This window comes from Apteryx mantelli, chromosome 6, assembly GCF_036417845.1.
Source record: "Apteryx mantelli isolate bAptMan1 chromosome 6, bAptMan1.hap1, whole genome shotgun sequence".
Classification (NCBI taxonomy): Eukaryota; Metazoa; Chordata; class Aves; order Apterygiformes; family Apterygidae; genus Apteryx; species Apteryx mantelli.
In genome coordinates this window covers 48,088,788-48,109,348 of record NC_089983.1, presented here as the reverse complement: position 1 = coordinate 48,109,348, position 20,561 = coordinate 48,088,788, and the positions used below count along the sequence as shown (strand labels likewise).

General features: G+C 38.0%; 1 protein-coding gene across 6 annotated transcripts in view; it reads right to left on the bottom strand.

Moving 5' to 3' along the window:
• Positions 1-20,561, bottom strand: part of MBD5 (methyl-CpG binding domain protein 5) — a 145,000-nt gene that overhangs the window by 118,628 nt on the left and 5,811 nt on the right. Inside the window, exon 1 of one of the 6 annotated variants that reach the window (XM_067299417.1) lies at positions 11,338-11,499. The exons of the other annotated variants lie outside the window; for them this stretch is intronic. The gene's annotated coding sequence lies outside the window, so the exon portion shown is untranslated. Of the gene's footprint in view, positions 1-11,337; positions 11,500-20,561 lie in introns of those variants that run through there. 6 annotated transcript variants of the gene reach the window in all.

Sequence of the window (20,561 nt, the reverse complement as noted above, 5' to 3'; positions counted from 1 at the left end):
GAAAAACATTTTTTTTAAATATATAAACAGATGGGTTTTATTATCTACCACAAGGTAACAATTAGTACTACTCTCAATGTAAAGGCACACAAACCTGTGGAGATTCATTTTCTTCATATGATCACCCCCTCCTCAAACTCAAAGTCCATTAAAGAAAAAAAAAAACAACAACTACCAATTGCTCTATCCATTGAAAAAAGGAAAACATGCATGTGGGATTTTTTTGGACAATTTAGTTTGACCAACCTGTATTATGATACTGCTGATTTCAAATGATACTGTTGATGTCAAATTTTCATCCTTTTAACCAAGTTATAATTCTTAATGAACAAATTTACTTTTCTGTATGAAGACTGATCTTTAAAATATGTTTAAACATATATCCCTCACTTGAATAAAAACCAGAGAAACTCAAATGATGTCAAAAAAGCATAAACCAGTCTTCTAAATACCAGAAAAGGAATACTTAAAAATGCAATAATTTTCAGAGATGCTAAATAATCTTACTCTGAGACTAGTTTTCAAACTATGTTGATACCTATGTTGATATTTATACACCGCAATGACAATCATGCAAAATGTATTCTATTTTAAAAGTCTTTTCTTTAGGTTTAGATCCCATTCATAAAAAGCTAAGTCTTACAAATCGTCCTTCCTTGCCCTGTGTGGAGCACAAAAACAAAGAGCAGCAGAAGTTAGCCTTATGATTTTTGCTTGTTATTTTTCTCCTATGGATACAGTGATGTGCATCATTAAGGGACAGGTATTTGCCTAACATCTTCATTAAAAATGGTGTTGGGTCTAGACTCGTGGTTCAACTTAAAGCACCTTTATTATACTAATTCACTTCTACCCTTTCAGCTCTGACGGTAGTTTTCATATGCTAAGTTCACTGTTTGACCCATAAATGGATCTTATGCCCAGAAGACGACAGGGGTACAATCCTGCTACCACCTGAATCCATTTCAAAATTCCCACTAATTTAACCTACAACTTCCTGATTATTTCATCTACAAACTTTCCCCATTCTTGGTACGCACAAAACACGGATAAACAGAAGAGCGCGAAGCTCCGATGCGACTGCAGCATACAGGGAGGCTTGCTAAAGTCGGAACCGCTTACCCTGGTCCCATGCTCGTACTCTTGCCATCGCCTAGTTCTGGTCTAAGCGACGTTAGCTAACAGCACTACAAAGACTGTAGTCTGCTTATACTGCCCTTTGTTTTAGGGCACCAAATTATCAATATAAGTATTATAAAATTGGCCGAATTTTAAGAAAGCTCAGAACTTTTGCACTTTCTCTTCACGTGCATACAACCTCAGGTCCTTCAGGCATGTAACGTTTTTTGACTCCAAAGTGAAAATTTGTACGTGACAGTTATTTAAACACGTTTTTACACTGGTATCTTTACAAACTTTAAAATTGTTATATATTTACACATACCTAGAAAGAGTTTAATCACTGAATAACACAGGATGTTTGTACAGCTACTGGACATGGGTGATAAATCCTGCTCATGACACAGTAAGTTAGATATGAATAACAACAAGAGGACACACTTATCCTAGCTTCTAAACACTGTTTTATTAGACAATAATTCAGGATAGAACTAACAACATAATCCCGTATGTACAGACTAGACCAGACACAGAGTCCTAATCCCACTCCAGACACCGACCAGAGCAAGTTTTTTAATGTTTCCACTTGTCAAATGACATGTTTGTTTGACTTGCAAGTTACTATGAGGATGCACCAATAGATTCAGCTTGGGGGGGGGACGACCCACAAACAAAAAACACCCAATGGAAGATAAAATGGAAATTAGGCGCTCTAAAGGTATCATAAAATAAAATTATTACAGCAAAGGATCACAACCTAAGCATATCAGGACGGAACTGTACAAAAATCCTTAAGCCAGACTAGAAGACCTCAACAGTGATTAAAGATGCATTTAAAAATTAAGCATGTGAGCCTGTTTGGCCATCACAGCAAACACTTGGGATGAACAGACCTTTATCTATTTTTTTTTTCCAACAAGAAAAACAAAGAAAAACCCATTATAGGTGACAAAAAAAAGTGGGAGTTTAACTCCTTGCTGCAGCCAAACACCCAGCAGAGAGCATGAAAGGCCTACAGAGCTACAAGCAAGGTGTTAAGGGCTGCACTAGCAGCTGATACAGGATCTGTCTTAAAAGCACTAGCATAAATCATGAGACCTAGTGAAATACATGCATTAGTCTAGTACTGCATGAAGCTGCTACTGCTGCTCAAAGCTTTCCCAAGCAGTATGAAACCGAGATGATTGCCTTAATTTCCCCGTTGCCTACAGTATTCTGAAGAAGGAAAAAACCACCACAGTATTGCAATTTTTTCCCTGCTGCTGCTTTTCTATTTAGCAAGGTTTGAAGCAGAAGCAGCGAGCCTGTATTCTTGGAAACATTACACTGCCCTGGCTCACATTTTAAAGGTTATCTTTACAACCAAAAGAGCTCAGAATTGATCTTTTAAAGCTAGTGTGTTCTTCTTCCTGGACAGGAAGTGCTCCTCGGAAGTTCCCCCATTGGAAAACCGGGAATAAGCAAGTGCTTTCTTAGAGCTTCTGCTCGCCTGCCCCTGCTTCCCCTCCCCCCTCTTCTTCCTCTGGTATAGAAAGCCCTAGTATCCCAACAGAATTTGGCCAAAACGAGCTTTAACATCAGTGCTGTTTTGTCTGCATTTTGTCATACGAAGCCTCGTTTATACAATGTTAAATTAAACACATGACTCTCTCTAAAAAAAAAATAGTTTTTTTTAGACTGTCTCATTCCAGTATTCTGCAAAGTTATTTCTCCATTGGCACAGCTAGGTAATTCATGAAAACTTGCAATCAATTTATTCCATGTGACACTGGTAAACAAATTAATGGAGAATTTAATTGCCTTTGTCCCTTCAGTTCAGAATTGCCTTTTAGTGATATTTATCTGAAATTATGATCTGCAAAGAAAATAAATTATAATTGGACTTATAAAATTCATCATATTTAGAAACTGACAATTGTCACAATTATTAATCTGAATTTTACTTGTCCAGGAAGAAGCTAATTTGATCAAAAAAATTCTGCAAAGAAGGTTGTTTTTTGCTGTCTCATGTTTCCTGCAGTATTTTACTTGCATACATTTTTCTAGATTTATTTATTTATTTATTGTATTTGTATAAACCACTCTTCTAGTTTCTTGCAAAGCATACCAGAAACCCTCTTTTCGCATCCTTTTTCACAGGAAAATACAAAATAATCAAATCTTCATAAAACCTGATCCACTGAAAAACAAATAAAACAACCCAAGTGAAAAAACCTCCTGATAATCACTGTTACATAATGCATACTGCCTCATCAATATTAGTACAAATCATTAAAACAAAAAAACCCCTAAACCCAAATATTTGTATACACAAGTAAAAATAACACATCTGACATTTATTTTCTAAAACAAAGTTTGAATCATGGTATGTTGAAAAATTATGGCAATGAATACTCTGCATTCCTGAAAGACCCACATATTTTCAAAATTCCTATCTATTGAAAATATACCTTATAGCTGCACCAAATCACTCAAAGAAATTGGTATAAAACAGGTAGAAAACACCTTCTCTGTTCAGACCTTTCCTCTGTAAAGAAGCTTTGGCAAAGAAAAAAAAAATTTTTTTTTAAATTGAAGATATGGCTACCTATACCGATGAAATAATATTCCTGTTTGCTTATTCTGAGATTTACAGCAAAAGAAACGCATTTGAATCTGGAAGTGAAAGTTTATTTTCTTTAAGGAAAAAAGTGCAGGGTGGAGGCTGGGAAAGGAAGCAGGCAAGAGCAGGCTGACTGGGCTTTTGCTAGCGTGGATATGAATGGACTTCAGTAACACGTCTCAGTTATTTTTGCCTAAAAACTGGGGCTTTTTAGCAAATAATTACCATAGCCTGGAATTACTTTGGATTATCTCCGTGGACAGGAGAAACACAACCTTAGGCTTGGGACTTGCACCTGGGGGCTTCAGGAAAGTCCATGCAAGAATATAATGATCTCAACCATCTAAAATGGAACAGCTCAGTCTTTCAGATGAATTTACTTTTAGCTAAGACAATGACACAACTGAAACATAATTAAATATTTTATGGACATGTGTGTTCACTCTTCACATGTTAAAAACAGGAAGAATCACAACAATAAATTCTTACAGTTATCAGACAAAGCAGCAACCAACATTTCCCCAATTTAACATTCTGGATTCACAGTTACTTGTCTGTCTTTGACGCTGGGGGCAGGGAGAAGAGGGAGGATTCCCTGGGTAAAAGAGATTAAATTTAAGGTATGCCTACATTGCAAACAGAAGGGTGTAACCGCAGACAGACAGATGGACATGACCTAGTTTTAGTCTCACTAGCTTGGGTACAAACAGCAATGAAAAAGGCAGCAGCAAAAGCGCCCGTGAGAGTAGCTGGAGCATGTTGAAGCCTGTTCTTCCGCAAGTTTACTGCTTTTGTGCCCAAGCTAGTTAGCGTATGCCTAAATGTGCTGCAGTCGCACCTCCCAGGCCTTCAACAGGATACGATTACTGCCGTTTCTCCAACAAGCAGCCGACCATTAAAGAAATGAAGGCCCCACAGAAGCACAGCAGAGGTGCAGTTCCCGCAGGCAGGTAACAACAAGGAAGGCGACGAATTTCCAAGCCAGCATGCCTCTTACAAAGCCACCTGAGCGCTGGGCTGAAAACAGGAGATCTGCCAGAGCTCTTCTCTTCGTATTTCCTTTTGAGACACGACTCGCCTCTCCACGGGCTGAGCAAGAGCACTAACGAAAAAGGCCAAACAGAAAGTAACTGGCAATTTTTATATTCTCTTCTCTCCCGTCCTCAGCAATGATCCCATGACAGGCAAAACATGTAACTGCTATCTCCTACAAATGAATTTTATACTTACAAACATTAAAGAATGCCAAAAAGCTAAAGCCCTATCATTAAAGTATTAGTACAATGTTTTTCAGCCAGAAAATTCAAGCAACTAGGAGAAAGACAGCTAAGGGGGAGGGAAGAAGCCCTTTTCTCCCTCTAAAATTTGGTAAGTTTAGGCAGGGAATATTAAAATTAGCTGAATGCAAGAAGAAATGCTAAAGCCAAAAAGTTGTCATCCACAAGCCGTCCCTTGTAGCACACTCGTCTTAAAAGCCCAGACAAACAGATACAGGCGTTTAAGATTCTACACTGTCAGAAAATCCAGCTTCACTGTTGGTGAAGAAATTATAGGTTGTCTGGGACAAAGCTCTCCCGGCTTACCTTTTCTGGCATCATAACACTAGAATTAAAAAGAAAGGCTTATGTGCTGTTACCCACCAAAGCCTTAACAGTCCTGCCTGATCGGGGCTTCTCTCTCGCAGGCTGCAATGACAGCCAGAAGAAACTTCAACACGTGACAAAGCCGAGGTTACAGAAGTGGAATAGATTGACAGGCAACTGCCATTTAACAAGCCAGGAATAGGGAGGCCAGGGGAACGAGTCTGGTTTAAAGTAAATGCTTCTTACTAAAATCCCCACTTACTTTTGACCGTACGAATTTAAGAAATACTTGCAGCAGCAGTCCACAAAAGATAAGCGATCCCATTAGCAATGATAGTATTCATTCGCGCATTTTAAAAACAGGGCTCTGGCAGAGTGAGCAATCCAGAGGAATTTTCATAGGATGTTTAATAAAGACCAAAAGGTGGATGAATAAAGATTATTTCATTAATCTGCCTCAACTTTTTATACAGAAGAAAAACAAACAAACAAACCACCAAACAGTAAAATCCCTCAAACTTTATTCTGTATAGACTTCAGAGAGACTTGCTCAGATAGGCATCATCTCAAAGTCAGCTGTATTTACAGAAAGTCCCCATTCGATAGCTGTTCATCCAATGGTAGATGTTTCTGGCTTAATATGGGATCACAGCAAGATCCAGAGTAACTCTTCTTTAGTTTCTTTAATCGGAAGTATGGATGTGGCTGAGGATCAGACATGTTAGGTAATGAAAAGCAACCGCCACACCTTCGGCTTCGGAGAGGTTCTGGCACAAACACCTCCCTTCTCCGGGTTCACAAACACCTCTTCCAAACGCATTTGTTACGTCTCCTCCTTTACCAAATGGTTCGGTCTTTACGACAGAGCTTATACGACACTGAACACACTGCTGGTAACTGAAAAGAAGTCTTGTCCAAGGCCTAAATGTATTTGACATGCAGCTACATCGCCTTGTGAGTCGAGGCGTTCATGAAACAAATTATTTGCCAACCACAGCAACATCATGATGCCATGTTTGCACCTGGGCTTTGCCGGGGAAGGAGAGGACGGGGGAAGTCGGACAGGTATATCGGAGCTCTGTGGCACACGTGCATGTAACAGCAGTGACAAGGCAGTGCACACGGGACACTGTGCAGCATCCGAAACGCATCTATGTGCCCCAGCCTAATGGGGAGCAGACTGCTAATATCTTTTAAACAACGTTAGTGCCGAGATGCACGTTTCAATCATTCTAAGCTAGCCTGACCTAGGAAAGAAGGTTTAGCTTTCTGTCTATGAAGCTGCGCACATCACAAGTCAGAAGAACCTACTTCCTCTCTATTAGCAACATTGAAAACATACAGTATGTAGGTGAACTTCAGACACAGTCTTACAGAGTCCCTTAAAGGGAACACCACAAATACGTATTCTGGGCAATAAACACGAGTGCTGGCTGGCGGATTTTTATCCTGCTCCCGCAGTCCTTCAAGCTCTAATCCGAAGCAGGGCGCTCTCCTCCTTCCTGTCTACGAGGACAGGCAACAGCAGTGTTCTGCTACCGACGGTCTCTACACGACTACTCTGCTCTATCTGATCAGCTTGCTGCCATCCGTAATCATTTCTTAAACAGCCACCATTTTGTAAATGCACTCTGATTTACGAAACTTTTATCCAATATTTCTTTTGCAGCAAAAGGGTTTGTTTTCAAATTGAGACAAACTGCTCTGGTGCCAGAAAAACTTCCTTCGCTGTACAGAAAAAGGCAGAGATGAGTAATGTACTGTCTGGAAATATCCACACATAAAACAGAAAACCTACTATCATCCATCTCCTATACGGCTTGGACAATAAAGACACTGTCACTGGTCACCGAACCCCACGAGGTGTTTGCGCGACCCTGCTAAGGCCTATTGCCGTGGACGCTGTCGCGCTAGGTCCCCTATGGAGGTACCTGCAGTGCCTGGTTTCCGGCACTTGCATGGCAATTTGGAGGCATCTTTCCCTACTAGCTAACGGCGAGAGAAAGGCTACTTCAGGCAGGACATAGAGCCTAACGGCGCTGCTTGCCGCTCAGCCGCTGACCCCAAGTTGATCGAGTGAGTATTTCAATCAGAACTTACTACTACCAAAGGAGGTTCTAAAGGAGGACAGTTCAGAACACATGCAAATTATTTATAAGTACAGATACAACTATGTTGTCTTGCAGAAGGCATAGTACCAGGAAATACTCCTAAACGCTAGTTAGAGACAGTTCAGCCACGTCTCTTTTTTCCTTCTTCCCAGTACACAAAAACAGTTCCAAGAGATCAACAGTTTTTAGAAACAGATATTTAATTTTTTTTTTAAGAGGACAAGCAAGGTGTTATTCCCCCAAAATCCTGTTGACATATGACCCTAAGTTTACACCACAAAGTGGTACACCAATCTCTGCTTTTACACTAAGGCTTAATACAATGTTTTACATCAATTTTTGAAGGATTTGAGAGGAAAAAAAAGAAATCAAAAGAGTGACATTTATTTTTGAGGAATTCATTGTATTTTTATACTTTCATATTTATTATAATGTATGCATTATTATGGAGGAGCAGAGTAGCCCCGGAAGATGACAACCCAAAAGCAGAGCGCATATACTGAATACTGTTAGAGTTCACCGAGGGAACAACGTTCAAGCCTCGGAGCTTCCCTGCAAGCAAACGCTCACCTTCACAGCAAGAGTCGGCTTGCATTACTGCAACAGCTAGCAGTTACGACACTTGAGTGACTATACTCAAGCTAGCCCCACCAAGCACAAACTTACAGCCAAAACTGGAGCTCAGAGTGGTTTGACTGGCAGCTGCTGAGTTTTGCTAATTAATGTAAATGGTGCTAACTTGATATATAGCTTGTGGTTGAATTCCCATGTAGAATACTCCAATAATTTTACTCACAGACATGCTTTAACCCCAGACCTTGTACCATCAACAGGCAAAACAAAAACATGTACATATGTGTGGTTTGGATTAATGCTTTTTTGCAAAAATTGTGGGTTTTCTTTGATACTCTGAGGTATTCCTACAATTCCTTGGGCCAATATAGTGAACCTTTCTTCCTGCCCACAATTCCTGCAATCTTCTGATGCTGAAAACTAATGCTGCTTATACACGCCTTTTCACTATTTTGCAAGATCTATATGTATCGGCCAAACTCCAACTGTCTACTATAGAGCCGAACCACTCAGAATAGCACATGTGAGGACTGACAAGAATACAGCTGGGTCTATGACTTTCGGAGAAACATCAGAAATACCCATTTGCATTTTAAGAACTAACATAGGCACAGGTCGATCATACTGCTGTATGATGCCAGAAACGTGTTTAGAAACTGAAAACCCTCTTCTGCAAGGAAATGACAAGTCTGGATACTCCTTCCCTTCCCATCCCTACTACAGGGAGTTTGAACAGTTCTTTCCTTCATTTTCTAAATATAGATCTCATGATTAGATTCTGGTTTATGAACAGGAGCAGTATGATTTCAGACTGGAATAGCAAAAGCAAAACACAGAGCAAGCCACAGTGCTCAGAACAAGCCACAGTACTTATACAAATCCCAGTTAAGGTCACCACCCTTAGGGCCACAACCCATGAAGCTGAGTTGTGAGCCTAGGGATCTACCTCCCGAGAACCAGCCAGAGCTGCAACCGAGTAAGTGGTAGCAGTAATCTTTATTACGATGGGGTAATAAAGTGGAAGTGACTTCCAGACCTTAAACAGTAATGTTACAGTAATGAACGATATTATAAGCAACAAATTGGATGGCTTTAATTGCAAGGTATTAGTAACACTATTTCCCTGACTTCCTCTGTAACAACTAAGGTGGACTCAAAGCAAGAGAAAATAACTTAAATATGTAACTATCAGTTGATTTTATGAAGCTTGCATTTATTAAAAAAAAAACAAAAAACAAAAAACCCAACCCCCAAACTAGATTTACAGGTCTAGCAAGCATTACTGCATATTTCTGTAAACTTCCACACTCCTTGTAACTCTATCATACCGGTAACTTAATAGTGCTATATAGTTATTAGCATTAGAGGAGCGTTTCAGTCAGTCTGGATTAGAAATCCAGTAGCTGAATTAAGCAAAGAACCACCCCAAAGCCATCTGTGTTTGGGCTCCTCGCCCTGGAGAGCGGGGAGAATGAATTCTGCTAGCAAACCTCTGACCCTCCACTCAGCATCCTGCTCAACTGACTTGTGCTCATTTCTGTCGGATTCAGTGAAACTCCTACCCAGAGCAGTTTACTAACTCTTTGTGGTCCCTGACAGACGGTTCAATCATTAACAGCACTAACAACCTGTGTACCATGAGACAAATCATTTATGACCCTCTTCCTCTTTCCTCCCTGGTTTGTCTCTTCTCCTTTCCCGCTTGTGCTGGTGTCTTCGTTCAGTTGAACTCTTTGTTCATTTATTCTTTCGGTTGGGGGTGGGGAAGAATTGGAGTATTTTTCAGCGAGGAGACAAAAAGAATCCTTTTGTTTTGCCCAGATTTATATTTTTAAAATCTGGTATGCCTTCCCTTCAGTATTTATTCTGCCTTTAAAATCCAAACTGGTAAGATGTTCCTTGACAAGATGCTCCCAAACCACTTTGGTAGAAATTTAAGATCGCACTTACTTAAAAATAAAAATTAAGGTCTAAACTGATAGATCGTATCATTGAACTGGGCCCTTTTACCTGTGCTGGTGACAGTGTTACCTCAGGCTGGAAGGGCTTTTAGAATATCCTGGTCTAGTGGAAGTCTCGGTGCAGAAGGAGCTGTTCTAGATGACTTGCAGAATTTTTCCAAGGGCACAATTTTGCATCAGGTTTTGTTTTACTATACAATTTTACTTTTCACCTTATTAGTGGACAAGAAACTGGAATACTTTTCAGTGTATTCTTGGTTAGTTTAAGGCTCTGTTATCTTCCAATCAGTTTTTTTTTTTTTTTTTTGTAAAATACAATGTCATTTTAATTTTTGTAAGAAGCAGCAGAATCAGGAAGTTATACCCAAATTTCTAATGTCATTACTAAAGGTCTAACAGTCTAATACCAGCACATCAAAAATAAACTGATTGCTATACAAGCCAACAGAGCACTCTACTTTCTCATCACAGCACTGTATTTTCTCCCTCTAGATCTTCACACAAAGCAAAGACACAAGCACAAAGCACACAACGCTCCTTGGTCACCTGGACCTGTCCCCAGCTTTGACAGCCGTACCTGTTTGAAATATGCCTGCTTGCAGCAGTGCCTTCAGTCCGCTTCAAATTAAAATGATGATATGTATGCTTACCGCTGTGCAGAGCAGAGCCTAACACAACAATGCAGATTGCACTGGCTCAGTGGCATTCAAACGGCAGTTATTTTGCCTTTAGGTGTCAAACGTGCATTGTCCTGCACTGCTGAGTTTGTAACTAGAACGTGGCCATACCAGCAACTCTGCGGTAGTTTTGGTAGTACAAGGTGGGCAAAATCCTCTGAAGCAACACTGGGATACTCCTCCTAAAAATAATGTTATTCAGAAAGTGTAGACCCATCACTGCCTAAATAAGTTAATGATAGATCTTCCCAACCATGTGGAGTTGTACACTTTGCCAATGCAACCTTGTTATATTTGTTATGGGAAAAGAGTTCATAGGGCTAACCAAGAGCTACTTTATCTAGCAGGCAGTAACCTTCGCAAGTGAAATTTCATGAACAGATATGAACACGATTAACCCAAGGAAGACTATCCTCTACAAAGCCAGCTATCACTTCAGACCTATTTGCTGCATTCACCATTTGTACGTAAACTGGGTATAAGATGTGGCATATTTAATGAACATCTCCACAACTGCAGAAGTAACAAGTTCACAAAACAAAGCCTAATCCCCAAACTATTGCAATCCGAATAATGGCCACCTACTTTTGGGCTGTAAATAATAGCTCATTTCCCTGGCTAGACAATGGACAACTGGAATACTCTCAAAAAAAGCTCCATGTATGCCTTGCTTTCTCTATCAAAGCGCTCAAATATCTCAAGTATTCATACCTGTAGGATTTCACGTTGTTTTAATTGCACTGCATCAGAAAGCAGCTACAGAAATGACAGAAGCTGCCAAGTGTAACAGGTGTCTGCAGCCTGCCACGAAGAACCTCCTTCTAGGTGCCTTCTAGAAATCAGAAGTGCTGGGTTCCCACCAGCCATCCTTAGTTCCCACAGAACCCGAAGTGCAACCTGCTCCAACGCCAGCTCAGCCACAGGCAGGTGCGGCTCATCCAGCAGCCGGGCAACCGCTACCACCAGGAGAAAAAGGCAGAAGTGAAGAACATAATTGAATCAGCTGTACCTCAGCTTAAAAAAAGGTGATGGCAAATATTTGGGCAAGATGACTTAGAAAGGACAAACACATTCTTCCATAGCATATTAATTATGCCATAATTAGCTAAGGCAGTTGGTTACAACCTCAGAAATTTTAGCACCGATAACGTGCAGTTGCAAGATACAGCTATACATAACCGGATTGTAGACAGTTAAGGTAGTGGGCTCTGAAAGTGGGCTCTGTGTGTGTTTATACTTGTATAAATCTTTGCATAGGCATATTCTGTAACATTATCATATACTGGATTACAAAACAGAGGGTATCTGTCAGGCACCTAGCCAAGCCTATCCAAGAACCTAAAATAAAAAGTAATTTTCTGCGAGAATGGCATCTGAGTTAGGCATAATGTTCAAGATCCGTGCAAGTCTAACACAAGTCTCAACTGGCAAGGGCATGGCTGATCTCTCAGATTTGCTAGCTTCAGCAGCGCGGATCTGGCTCTACCTGCTCCGCTCTCCCCATGCACCCCCCCGCCTTCTCCAGTGTACGCTCCGGAAGCACACCAGTTCACGGGACTGAGAAGACATCTCGTGTTTGTTAAAACGTTAGTGTCCTCCTGACAAATTCACTGCTGGACACAAGGTTAAAATTCAATAAAGAAATCTCAGTGGGGTGCAGAATACCAGTGCCACGGGTGGAGCAATACGTATGCCCAAGTTCCCAACTCACAGGCCAAAGAGAAGTGAGTGGACAGATTATTACAAGAAGCCTTTTGCCAAATGATCTGTAACTAGTTCTATTAATACTGCCCAGGCCCTCAACGGAAGAGCCGATTCTCAAGATAAAATGAACATGCATGTGGATTTTATAGCACTATGGGGAGAAAAATCACACCCCAAAACTAAACAGGTTTGTGAAATGTTAGACTGCTCCAATTTATCTGTTGAGTTGCTATCATCTTCATAACTCCACCCTCAAAAATAAAAGCGCAAAGCCTATTAAAATATCTTTTTCAAGACATTAACATTAGACTTTTTAATCTACCTGCTCCAAACTCTCTGTTTCACCCTACGGCTCAAGCACTGAAGAATCGGAAGGCATCTGAAGCAAGCAGAGTTTTAGAAAAGGCTACTATCTCCAGTCTCCTGCACGCGGAGAGCTCAGTGTTCCCGTCACATCCTGGCCCAGTTACCTACTGGTGGCTGAAGATAATCTCTTCCAGGCTTCTCAAACGCTGACACAGGAACCTCTGCGTGCACACTGAACTACTTCCTTTTCTCCTTGAAAAGATCTAATAACCTACAATTTTTTTTTCTGTGCCCTAATTGTAGTCTATGGTTTTCTTCCTTCATGTACAACACTTGCTAAAATAAAATGTTATGGTGTGTCAATTCAACAAAAGAAAAACTATAAAGTTACCTCTGATAGGTCTGGGAAAAAGAAAAAAAAGAAAAAAAAGAAAAAAAAGAAAAAAAAGAAAAAAAAGAAAAAAAAAGAAAAAAGAAAGAAGAAAAAGAAAGAAGAAAGAAGAAAGAAGAAAGAAGAAAGAAGAAAGAAGAAGAAAAGAAAAGAAGAAAGAAAAGAAGAAAGAAGAAAGAAGAAAGAAGAAAGAAGAAAGAAGAAAGAAGAAAGAAGAAAGAAGAAAGAAGAAAGAAGAAAGAAGAAAGAAGAAAGAAGAAAGAAGAAAGAAGAAAGAAGAAAGAAGAAAGAAGAAAGAAGAAAGAAGAAAGAAGAAAGAAGAAAGAAGAAAGAAGAAAGAAGAAAGAAGAAAGAAGAAAGAAGAAAGAAGAAAGAAGAAAGAAGAAAGAAAAAAGAAGAAAGAAGAAAAAAAAAGAAGAAAGAAGAAAAAAAAGAAGAAAGAAGAAAAAAAAAGAAGAAAGAAAAAGAAGAAAGAAAAAGAAGAAAGAAGAGAAGAAAGAAGAAAGAAGAAAGAAAAAAGAAAAAAGAAAAAAGAAAAAAGAAAAAAGAAAAAAGAAAAAAGAAAAAAGAAAAAAGAAAAAAGAAAAAAGAAAAAGAAAAAGAAAAAGAAAAGAAAAAGAAAAGAAAAAGAAAAAGAAAAAGAAAAAGAAAAAGAAAAAGAAAAAGAAAAAGAATAACCTTTGCCCTTGAAAGGACAAATTGAATAGCCTTTGGTATTCTACAGCTGTCTTCATATTAAAAATTCTTTTTGGACACTAAACACACAAGTCTTTGCTGAAATGTGTTTTGCCCAATTCACAAACTTCTTTTTCCGTTGCACAGAGGCAAATACACTGCACTGCCGCACTTAAGCTCAGCTCTCGGAGAGGTGCAACTCAAATTCAGCACACATCTCAAGGGGATGCAATTCCTGAGATAATACCATCACATGAAGTAACCTCAAAAAAGCCACAAACAGATACACAAACGTATGACATTCAAATTTGGGAAAACAGTATCTTCTCCACAGAAATACCCATGATATTCTGTCCAGAGATTCTCATGTTTCATTATGGAACGTTTGTCATCAATACATAAATTACATAGAGACATTACGATGGCAGGACTGAATCACAACGCATAGTACTTAAAAAACAAACAACTGAAAAAACTGCCTCAAACCCCCAAACCAAGAGATCAGAGAATGTATGGCTGTTGCTTTTCCATGCAGAAAGGGCATTCTCCTATAGAGCATACAGCGCAAGAGCAACGTAAAGATTCCTGGTTATAAAGGAAAATGAGGCCAGTACTCTCAAACATTTAAAGTCTCCCTGCATTTCCAATTTAATATATCAGATTGAAATACTGCAGAAATCCATTGTTTTCCCACTTTTATCCAAAACAATTAAGTTTGATTCTAAAATTTTGCATTTGATAGTACTGCAAAAAATATCTAACAGAAATGATTATCAAAAATTAATCCAATTGCTGAGTATAGTATTTATACTCCTTGCAGAAGAGGCATTTTCACTTTGTCAGATGGCCCCCCCAATCTATCTGAAGTTAAAAAGTCAATCTACCAGTGTCTTGCTATATAAAAATCTAAACAAACACACAAATTCTTTTAAATCTGTTTTTCTAAGTTAAAACAATTATTTATTAACATATCATTCATCAAACACTGAACCACTGGGAAAATGCATAACCAACTCATTGCTACTTTGCAGATAATTTTATTTCAGCTGATTGAACAAATCTCTTTTTCGTGGCTTTGGCAGAGCTGTATCAGAATATTTATTTACCAGAATGTATGCAGCTGTTGTAGCTGAGGACAAAAAAACCCAGACATTTAAGAATTTTGTGACAGATTTTTTTTTAAACCCTTGAACATAAAAAAGGGGGAAAAAAAGGCTTACTACTTATAATACAAAGATATTCACTGGTAACCACTACAAATATTAAGAACCTAACATAGAATAGTATCAGCAATTGGAATTTAAGTTGTCCAATAGAAATTAAATTTAGAAATCAAGTTTATCTCATTATTAGAAATCCCTTCTACTGTTCATCCCAAATTATCACTTCTTTTTTTCATATTCTTCTCTGAACTATTTAAAACCATCCCACTATATTAGGCCCAATTTCATTTTCACATAAGTCAATGAAAAAAATCCCTCATTATTACTATTATTCCGTATTACAGTAATACCAAGGCTCCAGTCAAGACTGACAAATCCACAGAAAGACTGTCCAGAAGATATCCAGACGGATTTCGTCAGCCATTGAATTCAAAGTAATTGGAAAATAATTCTGAAAATGCAGACTGCTTAAAGCATAAAAAATCCACACCTATCTGGTCAGGTTCCTTAAAAATTTCTGTTCCTATTTCTGCTGAAATATCTAAGCACTCAAAATACAAAGAAACTGATGTTATTCAAAAGATACCTATGTCCTCACTAAGGTATGCTGGATTTATTTCCTATAGCAGAAGCCATATTTTTGAACACCATCTCAAATTAGAAAATGCTGTACATATTAGAACTCCTGCCCATTAGAAAACTTTTCTGTCCGTATTCAATAGAAGCATGTTTGTCCCTTTATATACAAGCATAGAAATATTAATTTGAAAATGAAGATACAACCATTAAAAATAATTTTCATATTTTTATTAATTGTAAAACATAAGCTTCTGGTTTTGATGAATAAATTCACAGTCTTAAAACTCTGAAGATAAGAGTTAAAAAAACAGAAAGTTAAATTCTCCATCAGAATCCATTTGCTCAAGTGTAAAGCTAACAAATGCTAAAATTTTTGGCAACAGTCTGCATTGCTGAATCATTAGGTAGTCAAACTATTTTTTGATTTTGCTTGCATGAGGTTGGATTATAATAATCCATATAAATCAGTGGTTTCCCCTCACTAGGAATTCTGTGTTTACTTCTGGTCATCTGATGTCAAAAGGATGCATAAAAAAGTAGGGAGGTTCAGAAATAAATAACAAAAGTGGCTTGAATGTACAGTAGTGGATTAGAACTGTTTACTTAAGAGACAAATAAGAATATAGTCAAAGTAAACAAAATAATGGATAGCCAGAGAAAGTATGCTGAGCATTTCAGTCACCCTTTTCAGAATATAATAATGTGATGTTTCTCCTAATGCAAACTTAAACATTTAGGTCTTTGCGCGAGAGAACTGTTTATGCTATGGGAACGCCAGGATTCTCTGATGCTTTCATACAAACAGTGCGGAATCTGCAGCCGTGGGACTGAACCGCACTAGGACACAGCAGAAAAAGCTGAGTTCAAGTCATGGATTTAGTTGCCTAGAGGCTTGTGGAAACCTAAACATCTAGGCCAAAGTCCTCAAAGATATTTAAGCATTTCATTTCCACTAATATTAGTTAACACTTGAAACCAACGGGGCCGGTGTCCAAATGTGTCTGATGATCTAGACTGTAAAAGCTTTAAGCTTCTCCAAGTCTAGGCAGCAACAGTGAAAGCATCATGGATTTACTTATATGCCTAGGACACCAGGCGGATACCTATTGTTGTTCTGCGATCAAAATCCCCCTGTGACTCTATCTTATTTAAAGATTGCTGTCAAGCAGCACTTGCTAGTTGATACTGTGAAAAAATATATGCGAAGGGCTTCATACTTGCGTCTTCTGTGAGGCTACCAGTTTACTCCCTTAAGTCACCACCAGCTCTCCTTCTGCTCACCGCCCGTTACCAAACCTCCGCCTCTCTGTCGTGACAAACACTTTACGCGCGCCCGCACCGCGAGGCCCTTCCAGAAGCCTGCGCCGCAGGTCCTCATCTCCCTGACGGAGCGGGGCACCATCTTCCCATACGACGATTGCACCGAAAGTCAGAACCCAGCTCGCAGCAGGGAAACTTGGCCCCGCGCAGCACCTCGCAGCTTTAAGAAACTGGCTCCCGTGGTGAGGCAGGCCTTGCCGCTGTTTGTTTGCGCGAAAGTAAAAATACTTCCACACTGCGAGGCACACAATATTCTCCGAAACTTCTAATTTATCTACGCGGCATTCCAAACTCGCTGTCCTACCAAACAGAAAAATGCCATCAAGTTGAATATTAAACATTACTTTTTAGACCAACTAATGGTGAGCAAGTTCTTAGGTAGTTCTGCTAGGGAAAAATAAAGTGTCTAGATACATTAAAAAAAAAAAAAAAAGTTAAAAGCAGGGAAGCATATGCAAACTGTGGGCAGAATAATTATGGATCATACTGGATCAGATTAATACAGAGCTTAAAAAATATTAGTTATTTGCAGATTTTCGTTGAACGTGAGCATTCCTACAGCCTAATCCTACGGTATCACTTGTCTGCAGAGATCTCTGCTATATATAGCAACACACTGGTATTTGGACCCTACATCAGGCCATTGAGCAGAAGCCTCTAACGTAAAAGAACTTTTGTTCAAGATACTGATAACTGGAGATGCTTTAACACATCTTCAGCTAAAGGTCCAAGTGGGGCCAGGAATGAATAAGTTTACATTCATCACCATTACACAAGATGTTTGTTATATTACATATGAATTTTGATTACTTATAACAAAACAAGAATTAAAAAATCATTTTTCGCTTTAACAGAAACTCAGAATCATTCTAGACAGATACTATAAAAAGGAAATTCTAATGAGCACGTATTATAATTATTTGCAATAATTAGAAAAAGCTTGATATTAACACTTCTAATACTGTTTTTTTAAAAGCAGTAATATTAAAAATAGGAATAATATACATCCAACAGTTTCACCAAGGGCAAAACAAGTTTAGAATTGGTTTATTAAACCCATAGCTTTGCTCTATGTCTTTAAAAAAAAAAAAAAAGTCATACTTTTTTTTTTATTCCTACTAGATCAATATTTGGAGACAGTCAATTAATTTTCTGATTTCCAGTTAAAAAAAAAGTTTCTACAAGGTTTACATATTAAAATTTCTGAAAATACAATAGGTATTGCTCTGATAATTATTAAAGAAAAAAATGGTAGCTCCTACACACAAAAATGCATTTACTGGCATAAAAATATTTATAAATCAATCACTTTCACATAAAAAGAGACCGAAAAATCACGATCTTTTAGTTAGCTGTTTACTTTTTAAGTTCCAGGGATATGCTCATTAAGTCCTACTTCTCCATGTGTCTGTGGATTCTTAGCAGAACTCTTACATCAGATAATGATTTATGAGTTGCAAAAAATGATTAAGACTGATTCATAACTGAGAAGTTTTAAAAATGAGCATGAGAAAGAGCAGCAAAGACCGCAAATACAGGAAGAAAGCTAAATATTTAAGGTGATCCAGGAGGAATACACACACCAGCTGATTAACAAGTTGCCTAAAGACCAGCTTTGGGGATTATTACATGGTTAAAACTCTTCATTCCCCAATACCTTCATGAAGTTAGAACTCATGAAAAATTTAGGGTTAGGGCTTGATCCAGCACCTATTCAAGTTAATAAATATTTTACCACTGACATCAGTGAAAGCAGAGTAGATCCTTTATGTTTTTCCTTAGTATAAATATTTCATATATAGATTTTTATCATAAAATACCAAGTTAAATGTACAAATATAGTATTTTATTGAAATTCCAAAAAATTAAAATCACCTTACACAGCAAAATTATAATACCCCAAATTACATGCCTAATGTAAGTTTATTTATCAAGCAGTAATATTTTGGCCAAAATGCGATGCAAAGAAGCAAAAGACAATGAAAATGCAACAGCCATAACAAAGATGTGACGAGCGTATTCCAACTTTCAGAAAAAACACCAACACTACTACAGTGAACACCGCAACTTTACAGCTAGTACATCCTGCACAGATGGACAAGTAATTTTTAGAAATGAATCACACTGCAAATGATTTTACTAATTTTAAAACAGAGGTGAGGAACCAATAGCCTACAGGCCAGATATGGCTTGCTTCTTCATTTCAGATGGCCTACAGACACATATGTGCTTCCTTACTTAATAACACCAAAGCACACTTCAAGAAAAACCAGTCATGTTTTAAAATACTCCTATTTTTAAATACATAATCCCTATACCCAAACATCAGCCTAAAGTTTAATGCATTAAATGACGTCTACACTATTAGTTCACAATTTTTTTTTAAACACAAATAATTGAATTAGTGTCCATTAAGTTGAAGTATAGCACATTCTTGCTGTCCCGAAAAAGCTGGACTTTACAGCCTAAACATCTAAATTATCTTACTAGAGAAAAGTCAATGGTGCTTTAAATTTTGATCATAGCTTATGTCATGGCTACGGTAGAAGTATTTTGACAAGACAGAAGACCTTATTCTACAATCCTTATTTAGGGCAAAACTTCTACTGAAATCAGTGAATGTTTTGACTTGGAAAGAAACAGTCCCAAATATAGATTTCAGTCTTTCATACACAGTTGTTTTTTTTCCAAAGTGCAGAGCATTTCTGAATCTGAAAATATATGCAAGAGTCTAAATATGAAGTGAAAAGAATAACAAGTAAAAAAATTCAATAGATATACTGAGAAAGAGAGAAATCAGACTACCACTCTGTTTTCATCATTTCTGGCAATTATTTGCAGCTGCCATGAACATATTGATATTTAGTAAACTGAAGGCTGCAGCTTTAATTGAAGTTTGAATGTTATAAACAGTTAGCTGTCTGGCTCTGGCCTGCACTCTAATACCATCAGCAGAACAGAGATGGGAAGCATAAACAAACCTTTTAACTAGATTACAGCTTCTAAAATGGCCAAGAAACCCTTCGGCAAGAACTCCTGTGTGACAAAATGTTAAAGAAGGAAAAATATTTTGAAGCAGTATCTTAAAAAAGCCTAACCTTTCCTGGGAATTTTCCAAGGAAAAAGTCTTTGTTTTAAGCTTTCAAATGGAGCTATCCCTGAGAAACACACACACACACATATAAAAACAACCTTTCAAACAAACGGGTTGCAAAACAGAACAATATCTTCCAAAGGTTTTTTCTTCAGACTTCAAAACATACTGAAAAAAGTTATTGAACTCTGAAATACCAGCAGACCTAATAATATCATTTCACATTTCAAGCAGCCATGCTAAAGAAAAATGTAACTAAAATACCTTGCATCACCACTTTATATCATTGTCTACCACTTAAATTTGATCCTTCAAATACCACGTTTTACAGTGAGCTGCTTCCTCAGAGATTACAAGGGGAAAACCTCCCGCCATCCCAGATCTATGAAAGATTAAAGCTCTGTTCTCAAAAAAACAGCTATCAGCTTGTGCAAATTTCTGACAACTTTGTATCTTTAACCAGCAATGTCACTTGCCCACTTTCACAGTGTTTTTTTTTGCTGAAATACTCGATATTCAAAAATTCTTCCTCTTTGGGGTTTATGGATTGCATTCTGATCCAGCAAAAACTCTGTGTGCTTGTCTTCTGCACAAACATAAAAAAATAAGTAAAATAAGTAAGATCTGTCTCACTAAGTCAACAGCATGCTTACATACAAAAATTAAGTGCATGCATAAATCTTCATACTATCAGAGCCTTAAA